Raw genomic sequence first — 14453 nt, forward strand, 5'->3', positions numbered from 1 at the left:
CTTGAAGGACCCAGTGGAATTGGTTCGGAAATACTTCAGTCGGCAGCTGGTTCCACAAAGTGGTGGTGCGCGGCAAGTTATTTGCTCTTTTTAACCATAGTCCAGGCTGGGCGATAGAAAACTGTTTTTTTGCATGTTAGTGATGATTGGAGGCATATGTTACATAGCAACAATCGTCGGCAATTCAGTCGGCTAAAACCTCAGGGCAGTAACTCAAGGGAGTATATGCTACCAAAGAGAAGCCACTCCACATGACAAGAGCACAGATTTGCCCATAGCCTTAGTACTGATTGCAAATACGAACAGAAAAAAATATTTTGCTTTTACGTGAACGAGCAGAAAATTTACCGTAAATGCCTAAATACTTTATAAACGACTTCGCGTGAATAGTGAATATTTAATTTTTACATCCTAAATACAGAACACAAAACCAGGAAATTATTTACTTGAGGCTAGCAAGAGGTCACTTAAATATTTAACATGAACTATGTTAAATGATAAATCTGCTTTCTAAACTATATAAATTAAGGAATTTTAGTGCAATTTTAAACAGCAAGATTTCATGGCTTCGTATTGAGGTCAAAACTTGTTATATTATTGGTATACTACTAGAAAGCGATGGTCTGCCATGTTGCAATACATAAAACAAATAAAAAAATACCCATACGTTGGTTAGTTAATTTAAAAACATGGTATAACTCCGATGTATAATCGAATTAAATCGATAAAGTAACAAGCAACAAGTATCTTAAAGATAAGATTGTATTTTTCAAATTTAATTAATACACCATACCGTATTTTACTAGATTCAAAACTAAATATACAATTCAGTACAAAATCATCTAAGCGTGTCAATTTATTTTTTATTTTAATACAGTTTTATATGTTAATAATGGATGGAAATTGCAACGGTATTTTGTCGCGGTAATTAAATACTAACAATAGAAAACTTAGCTTAAAAATGTAATGCGTTAAATAGATTAAATTGAGTTCGGTGATAATTTGGTGTATGAAAAATAAGTTTTTAGGTATTATTCCTCTACAGTATTAGGTCATACGAAATTAAGGTTCTCAACTTACCCCTACTACGACAATCCATACATTCGCACAACACAACACAGTCTCAGTTTCGTGTTCGGATTTCAGTACACAAGGGTGAACGGAGAGAGATCGGCCCTGACTGGCCTGAAAGCAAAGTGGGAGCATAGATTATGAAAATGAAGCTGAAATATAGATGTGACATTTTCCAACTAGTAAAGATAACATCGTCAACTTTTTGTAAATACTGTGAAAATGTTACTTTTAAAATAGTGCATTTAGCCAAGGATTTGTATTAGACACGTCAAATACTAAAATAGCAATGTCGCTCGTCTTTGTATTGAAATACTAAATTTACATATTTTAAGAATACCATATTGTTACAAAATTAGATACATAACAGTGTTTTCAAACTGAAAACTATTTGTATCGGAGGTTGTTAATATTATGTTAACTACTATATTTTTATGGATGATTGACGACGTGTGAAGTTTTGTCAATTTTGACAAAAATAATATATCAGATTTTACTTTTACTGTAAAACTGTTGTTTGTATTGTAAAATTGTGTGTTTTTATTTAGAGAACTATAATAATTTATTTATTAGTTTGTGATAAAGCGTATACAATGAACAAAAGTATTATTATTATTAAATTAGTCAGATCAAAATGTTACAGAGTATTTAGGCAAATATAATTATAATATTCAATGGATTTGGACAAATATCACAATGTAACAATTGAAAGAAGCTTATATTGTGTCTGGAAATTGGGTTTACTTTACAAAGTACTCAGCAAAGTGAACTATTAAACATATTCTTAGTTTTTTAAGGTAACAAATAAATTAATTCTACACTTCGAAGGTTATGCGCCAGTGGTATTTGTGTATTGTCATAATAAATCCAAGGTGACGTTTTTATTTGTTCTATCAATAATTTGTATTCACGATATTTGGCACCATACTAGACTTAGAAGTTTCTAACGAGAATTTTAATATCCTAAAATTCGTGAGTGATTTTTTCGTTTATTAATATTATTTTAAGTAAAAAACAAAACTAATAAATACACTTTTAAGAAAAAGCCGTATAAGTTGACAAAAGAAAAGATGATTGATGACGTAATAGAACTAGTGGGGAAAACCTGGATGAATGTTGCTTAGGGCAAAGAGAAATGGGAAAACACGGAGGAGGATTCTACTCTAAAAGGGTCTTACAAATATTGTAACAGTAATAAAACTAATCTTAATTTTTGGGCTTTTACTAAAGAATGTAAGCTAAACAATTATTTTATGGATTAATTAATAAACTTTTAATAATAATGATATACAAGCTAGTGGTTGTTGTCTATTTATCACGAAATACTTAAGTCATGTTAAAATCGATTTATTATAGTATATATGCCAGAATTATTTAGTAATTAAATTTTCATTTATTTAGTCAGTTGCACCTTATCCATCTCCAAATTTTATCACATGAGATGAAATTGTACCATAAACTTCCTTAAAATCGTATCTCCATAACCGACTAGCAAAATATTGTAATCTTTGCCGGGATATCCGTCCCGTTCCCTCCGGACATTTTCCGCATCTATCCTTTTCATGCCACTTTAATGACGAGAACGGAAAGCTTAAAATGAAAGTTCTTGAATCATTTTTATGAAGTGTTTAATATTTGGTGATCGTAATTCATATATAAAATTCATAAATGATTAAAATTATGTGTGATTTAACTGTAATAAAAAGTTAAAACACCCATTTAATTTCCTATAGTGGCTTAGTGGATAAGACAAAGGATGTTAAACTCGTGATTGAAGGTTTCTCTGTCCCGGCGAAGCAATAATCGATTACGGTTTGGCTTTTTAATTTTATAAGTGCAGGTACAATGAAATTGACCTTCTTATTTGTAAAAAAAACAATAGGAATAGAAATACAATATAAAATTCAAAACGTTTCTTTAACATGTTGCCATTTGCCAGGTTTGATACCTTGGAGACACCAGGGATAGTTTTAAAACAAATCAAAATGAACAAACGTACAAAATATTCAGATGAAATGAAAATTTTAAAGATTAAATTACAATTAGAGAACTTTACTCGATTTCTCAATTAACGAAGGAATATCATTTATTGATATCGATTGCTCTGAGCACCAAATGGAATTCCTAAATCATCCTTCACCGAGATTCAACCTGACCTTAATATCGTTCAATTTGAGGTCTCTGGAGTGTGCTCAGGAGTTTAGGCGGTCACCCACGAAGACCTTAGAAAATATCAGATTTCTCACTCAAAATGCCGAGTTCAGTAAATAATGTAATTAAGTTTTACACTTTAAGGAAATTGTATTAAAAAGAATTTCAAACACGTTTTTATGTTTTTTTTTTGGAATGGAATCTCGCTTTTGGCATTAAGAGCCTTAACAGCTCAGCGAGCTTAGCTGAGAGAGAGTCTTGGGCTGTCACACTGGAGTGACCGAAATATGAAATGAAAGTCCATGCCTTCCCTAGTATTGTTATATATAATAAAATGTAATATATTTCTGGACATGCAGTTTTATTAGAAGAACAACGTGAAAGAGTTTTTTACAAAAAGTAAAGAGAAAAATAGCCATCTTGAAAAATCGTGCTATCAACTTAATTTATATTACATTGTCTATTACAGACTATATCCATCACCCAGTGAAGGCAGTTTTCCGTAATCAGATTTTCAGGTTTATAATAAAATAATAATAATGAAACGTATGTTCATGACAAATCGGATTTATCAAAATTCACTTATCGCTAGTTCCCACACTAGGGGGAGTCCCTGTGCTGTATATATATATACATATATGAACATTTGTGATCGACACTTTCATACTGTTCATATTCAAAGAATTCTTGACTTTGTAAATAAGCTTAAAAACATCATTGATTCAAGGAGAAATAAAATCTTTATTGGGTGTATCTATATTTCTGTCTATTTTTCTTTCGTTCTAAGGTCCACCTTAGAACAAGTGCAATTGATGATAAAGGAGTTTTATGAGGTAGTCTCTCTATTTTACTAAGATATTTTGATAACGATAATATTTGATAATTTAAACGCTTCTTTTGGTTGACAGAATGACTTCCTATGAACCTTAACAAAGTAAAATAGCATGTTAATACAACATCATATGCCCCTAGCCTAAATATCTGCTGTTAACATAGTTATACACAAAAATTAATAAGCCGCTAAAACGCTGTTGAAACATGCGAGTTTTTTTATTTGAATTGGGTACTTATGATAAAAGTTCCTTATTATAAAGTAATATTAACATATTCACGTTATCATGCGCATAAATTGAAATAGAAAAATTAAAACGTCATATAAACAGAGGCAATCTGTTTTGACTGTGATGACAGACAAACAGGCGTAGAGTAAATATCTATGCTAACATACACGTACCAACGTTTTATTTTTAACCCCTCGGAAATACCAATGAACTGTAATAATAATATTTACTAAAATGACCACAAGCCTGGTCCTAAGAGTCATTATTTTTCAAACGCCTTCCGTGACTGACACACATCGTCATTATGGTTCCACAAAATTCGGAATCGTGACTTAATTTGTCATCTGGAAACCATACTCAAATGTTGACTTTACGACCAACATACAATCCAGAATCAAAAAATAAAGAAATTGAATTGTTTTTATAATAGGAGACAAACGGGCAGAAGGGTCACTTCATGACAAGTGATACCGCCGCCCATGGACACTCATGCCAAATGCGTTGCCTTTTAAGATTGGTACGATCTTTTCTTGTAGGACCCTAAGTCGAATTGGTTCGGAAATAGTTAATTGGGCAGCTGATTCCACATAGTGGTGGTGCGACGCCAACACTGCTTAAGAAATGCTCAGTTGTGGAACGATGGACGTCGAGATGATATGAAAAGATTATATTGCCTTATGAATAATAATATTCCTGTGTCCTCAGATACAGTTTTTCTAATTCATAGACAAGTAGGTAATCAACCTTTTGTCTGACATGTGTTAGATTTTTGGATTTGAGTCACGAAGTTTCATGCCTCGTAATAGCGAGTGTCAGATTCCACATAGTCAAAAATTCTATAGATGCACAGCCGGGGTTCAAACCTACGACCTTAGTCGCAAGCCATTTAGTTATCATAAATTAAATATTAGCATTACAACGAAAGTGATTTTGTTACAGTAATTTAATTCAATTTTGAATATTTATTACAAAAAGATTTTCGCCCTTAAATGAGTTGTAATTTTTTATTCTCGGCTTAGAACATATTTTTTGTCAAAATAATCGTAATATAAAAATATGGAGATCAATGGAGGGATAATAAAGCTATAAGCATAATTAACAAAGGAGACCTCGGGTTATAGCCTGCGGTTCCTCGGCTTTTGAATCTCTTGGGAAAGCCTTAATTAATAATTAAAATGAAAATACATTTTCCAAATATGTATTTGAAAAATGTATTTTCATGAACTAGTACCTAGTACCCTTTTTAATGAAGCGTAACATTTGATAAGGTACTAGGATATATTTTTTTAAACTATGTGGTAAGTCCTACTGGGGCAATACTGTTTCTTAAAAGTTGAGTTTTGTTTTTCCTGCCGCTTTTCTTCCGCATTCACAAGCATCGTAGGTAATTTTTTTATAGGCTACTAGCTGCCCCCGCAAATGCCTAGCCTACTTTTTTAGTACATACCAACATGTAACATTCTGCTATGCTGCTACCCTATTTGGGGTTATGGGTTTTCTGTGATTTTTCTCTACCTTAGAGTTCAAATTATAAGTTCTTAAGTAAGTTACTTGTAGAAGGTAAATGAAAATTGAGGGTTGTATGAATGTTGGTATGCTTAACATACAAAAACAAAATCAAAAAATTTTGTCTGAAAAATATTTTATTTTTGGTGTGGACACCCTTTATCACTTAGGGGTTTGAAAGATAGTAGCCAACTTTCAGAATTACTGCATAACAAAATTATAAGAATCGGTCGAGCCGTTTCAGGTATGGGAACCAACACACGATATTATTTCAACTTCTTTTTGCAAGACCTTTTCCAAACAATTTTCATTTGTCTCAGGGTCTGAAACGAGTAACATAAGAATAAAATAACGATTAATTCCTTCCAAAAACCATTTAATATCAAGGGCGTCCATTCCTTTCACTTAATTTATAAGGCCCGCAAGCCGCTTGATTTATTTCTAACATAAAGATAACGTTTAAAAGTGTGACCTTTTTCGTAAGACACTTTGCGAATGAAATTGCGTGTTGTCTAAGAGTTAATAAGATTATTTATGATAGGATATAACAATTTTCTTCTCAAATACAACTATATAACTCTTAGCCACACCCTCCAAGACAGTACATACTCAATCATTCACACATACTTAAGGCCTTGTACGGCCATTTTTTATTTACTAGTGCGGATACTAGCGGTAAATAAATTTAGTCACAACCATCAGTCATGAATAAAGCTTCATTAATACCTTTTGGGTGGATCTAATTTACCTTAAATAATCATTATTACTAAAAATTTAATGATTCATGTCGTAATTATTCAATATACTTAATTAATTTGGCCATAGATTGTTTTATTTTAAAGCTACAAACATTTTGTAAGTGCACAACAAGCGTTCGTTTAGCACTAGATTACCATAGAGATTGTTAATAGAAAACTATTTCTATTACTTTTCTTATTTAAAATGTTCTTTAATGTGAATCGGAATCACGGATCAACTATATTATCCAAACTAAAATAAATAGATAACAAACAGATGCTCTGAGAACTGCGTTTCTATAAATATGCACTTCGTAAGGTAAACAATTTGCAAGGTAAAGCTTGAAACATATTGAATATTAAAATAAGTAAATAATCTTTACTAATATTAAAACGGTAATAATACATTTTATTAATGAAAACTACTAAATAATTTCAACAGTATCGCTGCAACACCTCCACAGCCTCAACAGACCTCAGAGGTCTAGGCCTCACATTTTTATGTTTCATGGTCCTGCTTTTCTTATTAACAAGTACTTGATACAGCCCATCTGCTTGGGTGCCATGACATGCCAGATTCCTCACGAATTATTCCTCCACCATTTAAGCGAGTGTTAAATACCCACAGAGATAGTCCATTGATGCCCAGTCCAGTACTTTCACTATTATAAAACTACAATATCAGCAAGAAAAATATGCTATAAACATTTCGCTATATTCAATGGAAGCGGAATCTATGAAATGTGTTGCAAAGGGAAAAATGATTTCATTTTCAATACTTCAGTTTGGTTGAACGCGAGGTCGATTTCAGGAACTAGAGGTTTTAAGTAAAACAATATTTTTAGGATGTATAGTCGTTTTTCATTAGGGAAGGCTAGGCTACACTTTGGTATTATATTGCTTCATTACAGCGGGTAAAATGTATTAGAGCAATTTGTGGAGCAAACTATATTCATACTAGTGTATCTTTGTTTAACATTTTAAGCTTCTTTAAAATGTTCTAAACTAAACTCTACATTTGTACCGATTGGAAATAAACTTATTCTATTATTATTATCTGATATACAACAGACATACAACCACTACAGATTACATTAATCAATTGTTTTTGTAAATTTAATTTAATTGTATAATTAAATAAATAAAAAATATTTTCTTTGCGGTTGTCAGCGAAAGACTCAATTACGTACAAAAGAAGTATTATTTCAATCCGTTGGAACCAAAGACTATAAATCTATCTAATGTAGATCTATACTGTATAAGTCTCTCAAGCGTGTCTTCTATATAAGCTACCACATAATTACCGACTCTATTTAGGTACATCATAAAAGGCATAAAAGCTATTACCACGTCCTGCTTCGTTACGAAAGTGAAAATTTTGTCTAACTTTAGTTATAAAAGTAACTTCGTAACCGCGCGGATTTAAGCGCCGGCTCGTGAATAGCAATTAACGTAGTAAAAACTTTACGAGGTCCAAAATAGAAACCTTTGTAATACTAAGTACTTTTATTACAGCTGGGTCATGCTCTAGAAAGCTTCCGAGGGCTGTTCTGAACCTTCGGAATTATGCTTCTCCTATTATAATTTAATTGCTCAGTTTTAAACACATTCAAAGATCAATAACATTAGTAGTGATCAATGGGTTATAATTGTCTTTCGAGTTACATAGTTTGTCAGTCCCTTTCACTGTTTACATATGTTTTAATTGCTTTGCGTTACTCCATTAGCTTTATCTTAGTAACTATATATCTTATGTTATTCATATTATTTTCTCACAGTTACCTGAAAGAGATCGCTCGATAGCTATAAGGCATGCATGAAGTGTTAATAAATGAGTAAAGTTGTCGTTTTGATGTTAGTTTCAAGAGGAATTGATTGGTTTGGTATTAAAAATATTTTTATTTATTAATTGTTAACAACGAGTAGGGCCGGCATCAAGTCGCAGGTTCGATCCTTGGCTGTTCACCAATGGACGTTGTTTCTATGTGGATTCAACATTCGTGTGAATAACACGGTCAGGAAAACTCCTTTCCTTAGACCCAAAACGTCGACCGCGTGGCAGCCACAGGAAGCTGATCACCTACTTGCATATATCACTGATTTATTTTATTTATTTATTCTTTGCTGACGAAGATCTATGCTTTCTGTCTGTGAGGCTAGTTAATTTCTATGTATTGTAAAATAGAAAAACGATATCTTAGCGCTTGTTAAAATAAAAAGGAAACAACTACAAAGGATATCCTTTATATTAAAGACAAATAACAGTTGCAATCTAGGCGTCGTAATAAGAAATTATTGGGAATTTCGAAAGTGTATAGTTAGTTATTAAAATCGTTATTTGTGAGAATCTAGAAATAGTTTTTTAGATATTTAATAAAATGACAAGTTTTATCTATATTTACGGTCAAATGTAGATATAACATGTCATTTTACTACAATAATTGTAAATTAAGGTAAAATGGAGGACACTGTGAGCAATTTCTGCAGAAACCCTTCATATTTTAGTCGATACCAACACCGGGGAAATAAATATAGATAATACAACTTTTTCTACAGCTGTGATACTTTTGACATTCAAAACGAAACGTCGGATAAATTTAAACTTATGTTAAATAATTATAAGTTCACAGCTTCAATCCGGTAAAAAGTGTTTTTTTTTAATATGTAAAAGCTATGTTAATAAATAACAATACTATATATTTACGGTCTTCAAAATATCGTAACAGCATTCTCCATTGTCCAAGTGAAATTAAGCTTTATATCAGCGATAAAACTTTGCCACGCGGCCGTTGAAAAGATAATTTTTCTGAGCGCTTTGAATACATTATCGCCATTTTATGGACTATCGTTACGTTTTTATTACTATCCATTGTTATATGTCTCTAATGATCTTAAATTATGTAACTTTGTGAGAATAATATTTTAGATAAAATGGTTCTGTGTTTTTAATTATAAATTATTTTAAGAGGTTTTAATAGTAAAGACATTTTACTGTGAAATTTAACACAAAGTTGAAATTGTAGAGACTTTATTTCTAAGCTGATAATCCTGAGAGTGCGCAAATCTTTTATAATTTATATATATTTTTTTATACTAATAAGTTGGCACTTGGCAGGTGGCGTTGTCCTGTCTGTACGCGAATGCTGTTGCGTTGTTGAATAGCTGTTGAATACGCAATGAAGCTAACATATTTAAGAAAAACAACTCCCTTACGTCAAAAACGTGTTTAATTTGACATAAGATACGTAGACCCTAATCTCAAAAATTTGCTTTCAACCAATATGTCTCTCTCTTTCTCTCTGCATCATTCTTTAACCTTTCAAATTTACTTATTTCAGGCAACAGGCACAAATTTATGTGAAATATGTACGTTTATTTTGTCACGTGGGGCTCTTCATATATCTCGTCGCGTAGTTTTACGTAAGTGGGTATAATATTGCCATAACACGCTCATAAATAACGCATAATATTACCAACTATAAAATATAGAAATAGATTAGTTAGCTGTAAACGAAACAATATTTTTCGGTCGTTTAGTTTTGAGCACTTTACTATGAGCCTTCAAGGGTGATTTTGTAACGTCGTGTTGCAACAATTTTCTAGTTTGGTGAAATCTATTTAGACTTTATATACGAATTTTTATTTATATTTGATGTAACTAACGGTACGGTGAACAAATATGCATGAGTATAAATGTAATTAATTACCTAATCTTGAATTAATTGTAATTCCAACACCAAAACCAGTAAAATCAAATTTATTAAATTTCTTGTGTTTTCTATAAAATGATTATTGTATTCCATACGTATTTTTCATTTAACTGCAAACAAGTCTCTTTCATCAAAGCGTAAAGATTATTTGTCTGAAAGATACAATCATCATCATAAAAACCTGTGCAACAAACAAATATTTATATGTATTTACAGATATAAAAGTAAAAATACAGTTTTCAGCGTAAAGAATCTTCTACGGCGTAAGTAAATGTTACATGTTGTCAAACTGAATTTTTAAGCAAAGTGGGGAAGCCGTATGAACATTACAGAGTCTTTCTTTGAATATTTCCGGGTTGATTTGTAAATCTCTGTTTAAATGTATTATTCTATGTACATAATAGAATTAAGACTATGTCTTTGCAAAAACGTGTATGTAACAATGCACATATAAAAGTGGTGTGTATCTTTGTTCAACTTACGCCCAAACCCAATAACCTATCTCAATCCTTTTTTGACCATCTGAGGTAGACATCGTATCCAAATAAAAGTGTGCCAATTCAACTGACGGGTTGTAATAGACACCTGTCGATACAAGCTATATATGGTAGGTCGGATTGGTGTATATGGAGAGACCTTTGTATGAAAATGACAGTTCAACTGTGCCAATATCCTTAAGATTTTAACACCAGTTTATAAAATAATTAAAAAGATATTTGATATGAAACCTAGACATGTCTATTGTAATATTATTTGTACGGTTTCTGAGATTGTGGATTACTTATTGGGTTTGGGCTTTAATCGATATGCAATAATAAAACATTATTAAATAAAAAGCTGATTTTGATTTATGTTTTATACTGATAGTTTTAATGTTTGTCAATAAAGTTAAAATGAATTAACTTTAAGACATACAAACATATAATACTTACAATTTTCTTAACCTACATAGTAATGATAATAATAATAATTAACACAAATTTAAAAAGTCCCTGTAGCAGTGTAAGGTAGCATTTCCTCGCTGTATTGCGATACTTATTCGTTGAGCGAAAATAAACCTAACATACGGTGACGTAATATAGATGCGGCCAGTACACGTTAGAGCGGGACAAAACACATACTGCTTCTCACATCGGTCTAGCGTGATCGGTGACGTAGCACAGATGCGTTAGAGTGGGACAGACCGCATACTGCGTATTCATATCTCTCTGACGAGATCGGTCCCGTACTGTTAGTCTGGTAGAGTGTGAATAAAAAATGATATACAATAGTTTTACCGCGGCAGTCCCCGGGTGCCACATTGTTGTTTTCGTTGTTGAGTGAGGAAACCACCAGCAATGGTGGAAGCACCTTCAATTTAAAATTAATATTTTCATTGGCACATTATCAGCCTTCAGTCAGAACGTCAATTTTCTTTGGGGCATGCTGGTTTCACACAATTGCTTCACCGAAGGTTCATTGCGCACATTAGATAAATCTAATGAGCACAGCTCTGATTCAAACGCGCATTGTATGGTTGACAATGGCAAGCTTAACTGCTTCACTTTTCTTTCAACAGCAAAAGGCATTATTCTTGGCTGACAATGACAGTGATAAATTTATACTAATCGTTTTCAAACGAACAAAGTCGGTTGAATTTTTTGCCAACTTGTTTTGTCTTAAGCGTGTTTTGCTTCTTCCCTCATGTGTTCGAATCACGGCTTCTTTACTTGTACGTTGAAGATAAATCGTGAGGCACGAGAAATCAGAAAGCAATATCAGAAATCAGAGATGCTGAGCGCCACTACATTTATTGCAGCAGTAGCTAAATAAATACTTTTATTTGATAGAAAATGTATGTCATATAAAATTACATTTAACCAAAACTTATTATCTAAGGCAATTTTGAATTTATCAAAGCCAATCTAGTTGAAGTTCCGTTTGTTCAACTCTTAAACAATTTTCTTCTTTCTTACCTAATGAAAATTGTGTTCCCGAGACACTCGAAAAACTATTTAATCAAAGCATTTCATTTAAGGCAAAGGACCGAACTTTGTCAATCCAATCACTTAAACATGTTTTGTGATTCTGGTCCATATAATTAAGATTAATTGCGTGACGCCTACGAAGATCACAGGCGTTGCCATGATAGTGTTGCTATTAGAGATTCTTCGCGATACATTGGGTGGAATTAAACAGTGTTGCAAACAACAATTTGGTTAATTAATAGAGTTAAAACAAAAAACCAAAGAAATTATTGTAATAAAAATATAATGTAAATTTATAATTAGCATTTATATCTACAGTTATATAGAATATTTACCGTATTCTCATAATACATAGTTACTCGTAGGAATTAAAACTACATTAATAAAAACTTAAACTAATTTAAAATGTTAGATTCCTATAGACATGTTGACAATAAGACAATTAGATTCTTAATTCTTATTTGAAAGTTTATTAACTTTATTTTGAATTTAAACGAATTTGTAAGTTTCTAACGTCAAAAATTTATTTTTTTTGTTATTAAAAATTATATGATTTTTGTAAGATAGGCTTGACATAAAAAAGTTTCGTAAAACCATACTTACATTCATACACTATAACTGAAATCAACGTTAAACATGGCCACTAGCTGAATGTCAAATGCATGCTTACTGTCCAGGCATAAAGGTATGAGAGAAACGGTGTAATAGTTTCATAATTCTAAATTCAAATATAAGTAAATAATATTATATAATGGTAGTGTCTGTATTAGTGCAAAAAACTTACTTTTTATTATTTCACTACAAACAGGGTAAGCACAAGAATAAAGGCACCACAACACGTGCGGCAGTCGCTTCCACACTTCACTAACTGAAAGTGTACCTTTCAGACAGACTAAAGATTGTGACACACTAGATTAAATTTTCCTTAACTGTATATAAAGTTTTCGTTCGAAGAGAAAATTAATACACAAATAGGTTGATTATGATAATAATAATAATCCGTACCTCAATTCATTCAAACGGTAAACGATACAGGCGGTAAACGATCTATCAGAATTATGATTATCCACTCAAATATAAATCTACACTAATATTATAAAGAGGAAAACTTTGTTTGATTGTTTGTTTGTAATGAATAGGCTCATAAACTACTGGATCGATTTTAAAAATTCTTTCACCATTCGAAAGCTACATTATCCGAGTAATATAGGCTATATTTAATTTTGAACTCCCAAAAACTTAGACACCGGCGTTGTGTTGCCGGCCTTTAAGAGAGGTATAGTCTTTCTTTAAACAATTAGATGTCCATTCTACATGAAATGTATGGAACGCATCACGTATGAGTATTGTTTTAGTGTTAGCATAACGTTCTCTGGATGTATCCACAACTTAAGTCGTTATAATCACATGCGGTGGTGTGAGGTGAAACCGAAAGCTCATTGAATAATAACTTATTACGCCACAATGAGCTAAGTAATGTACAAATGAGGTTTTGTTGGAAAATATTCGTTATAAATATTTTTTTCATTATAGTATAAATTGTTTTAAATTCCTATTTCGTCATATTTTTCAATAGGAATGGAAATAAGATACCCACTCGAGAATCATGTTTTATTTGTTAAGCTTTTACAATGGTATGTATTTATTAATATGGTTGTCTCTAACCCGAGGCGAGGGGGCCGTTGGCTGGCCATCTTACTCGTGAACGGGTGCTACTTGTGGTGACTGGTCGTACTTGAATTCGTGTATGGGGTGATGTTAGTTATTTCGACTATGTATTTGCGTGTTATTCCCACGAGATTGTAATTGTTTTTAGTTCATTTTATTAATATTAATTACTTAAGATGACATGTGGAACATCGTGCAATGGTTGCAGCTCCTTGAAACTTTGTGTAACGACTGGCATCTAAAAAGAGTGGCAATAAATAATTTTGAATTGAACCAATACTTGGTAATTATAATAAAAGTTCAATAAATACTGGATAATAATAATAAAATTTCCAATAATTACAAAAAAATAATATGTACGGCTTGGATTTGATGTAAACTAAATACAATAATTTTTTCTTTTTATCCTTTGTATCCTATATCTTAGCCAACTTCCGTATCGTCGAATGGAACCCCTTGAAGGCCTCCTTCAGCTTTTTCCATCATTTTGTCTCTCCATGGCTTCCTTTCGCCATTCGCTTCCTGCCACCACTTCTATTTCTTCTATCCACCTTTTTTATCCACAGAACTTTGATACGATCA

At 32.0% G+C, this 14453-nt stretch overlaps 1 protein-coding gene across 1 annotated transcript in view; it reads right to left on the reverse strand.

Moving 5' to 3' along the window:
* Positions 1–13061, reverse strand: part of LOC110991913 (neuroglobin) — a 59190-nt gene extending 46129 nt beyond the window's left edge. The window contains exons 1-2 of the mRNA XM_022257501.2: positions 12988–13061; positions 1081–1185 (exon numbers count right to left, since the gene is read on the reverse strand). The gene's annotated coding sequence lies outside the window, so the exon portion shown is untranslated. The remainder of the gene's footprint in view (positions 1–1080; positions 1186–12987) is intronic.
* Between the last annotated feature and the right edge of the window lie 1392 nt (positions 13062–14453).

This window comes from Pieris rapae, chromosome 19 (genome assembly GCF_905147795.1).
Source record: "Pieris rapae chromosome 19, ilPieRapa1.1, whole genome shotgun sequence".
Taxonomy (NCBI): Eukaryota; Metazoa; Arthropoda; class Insecta; order Lepidoptera; family Pieridae; genus Pieris; species Pieris rapae.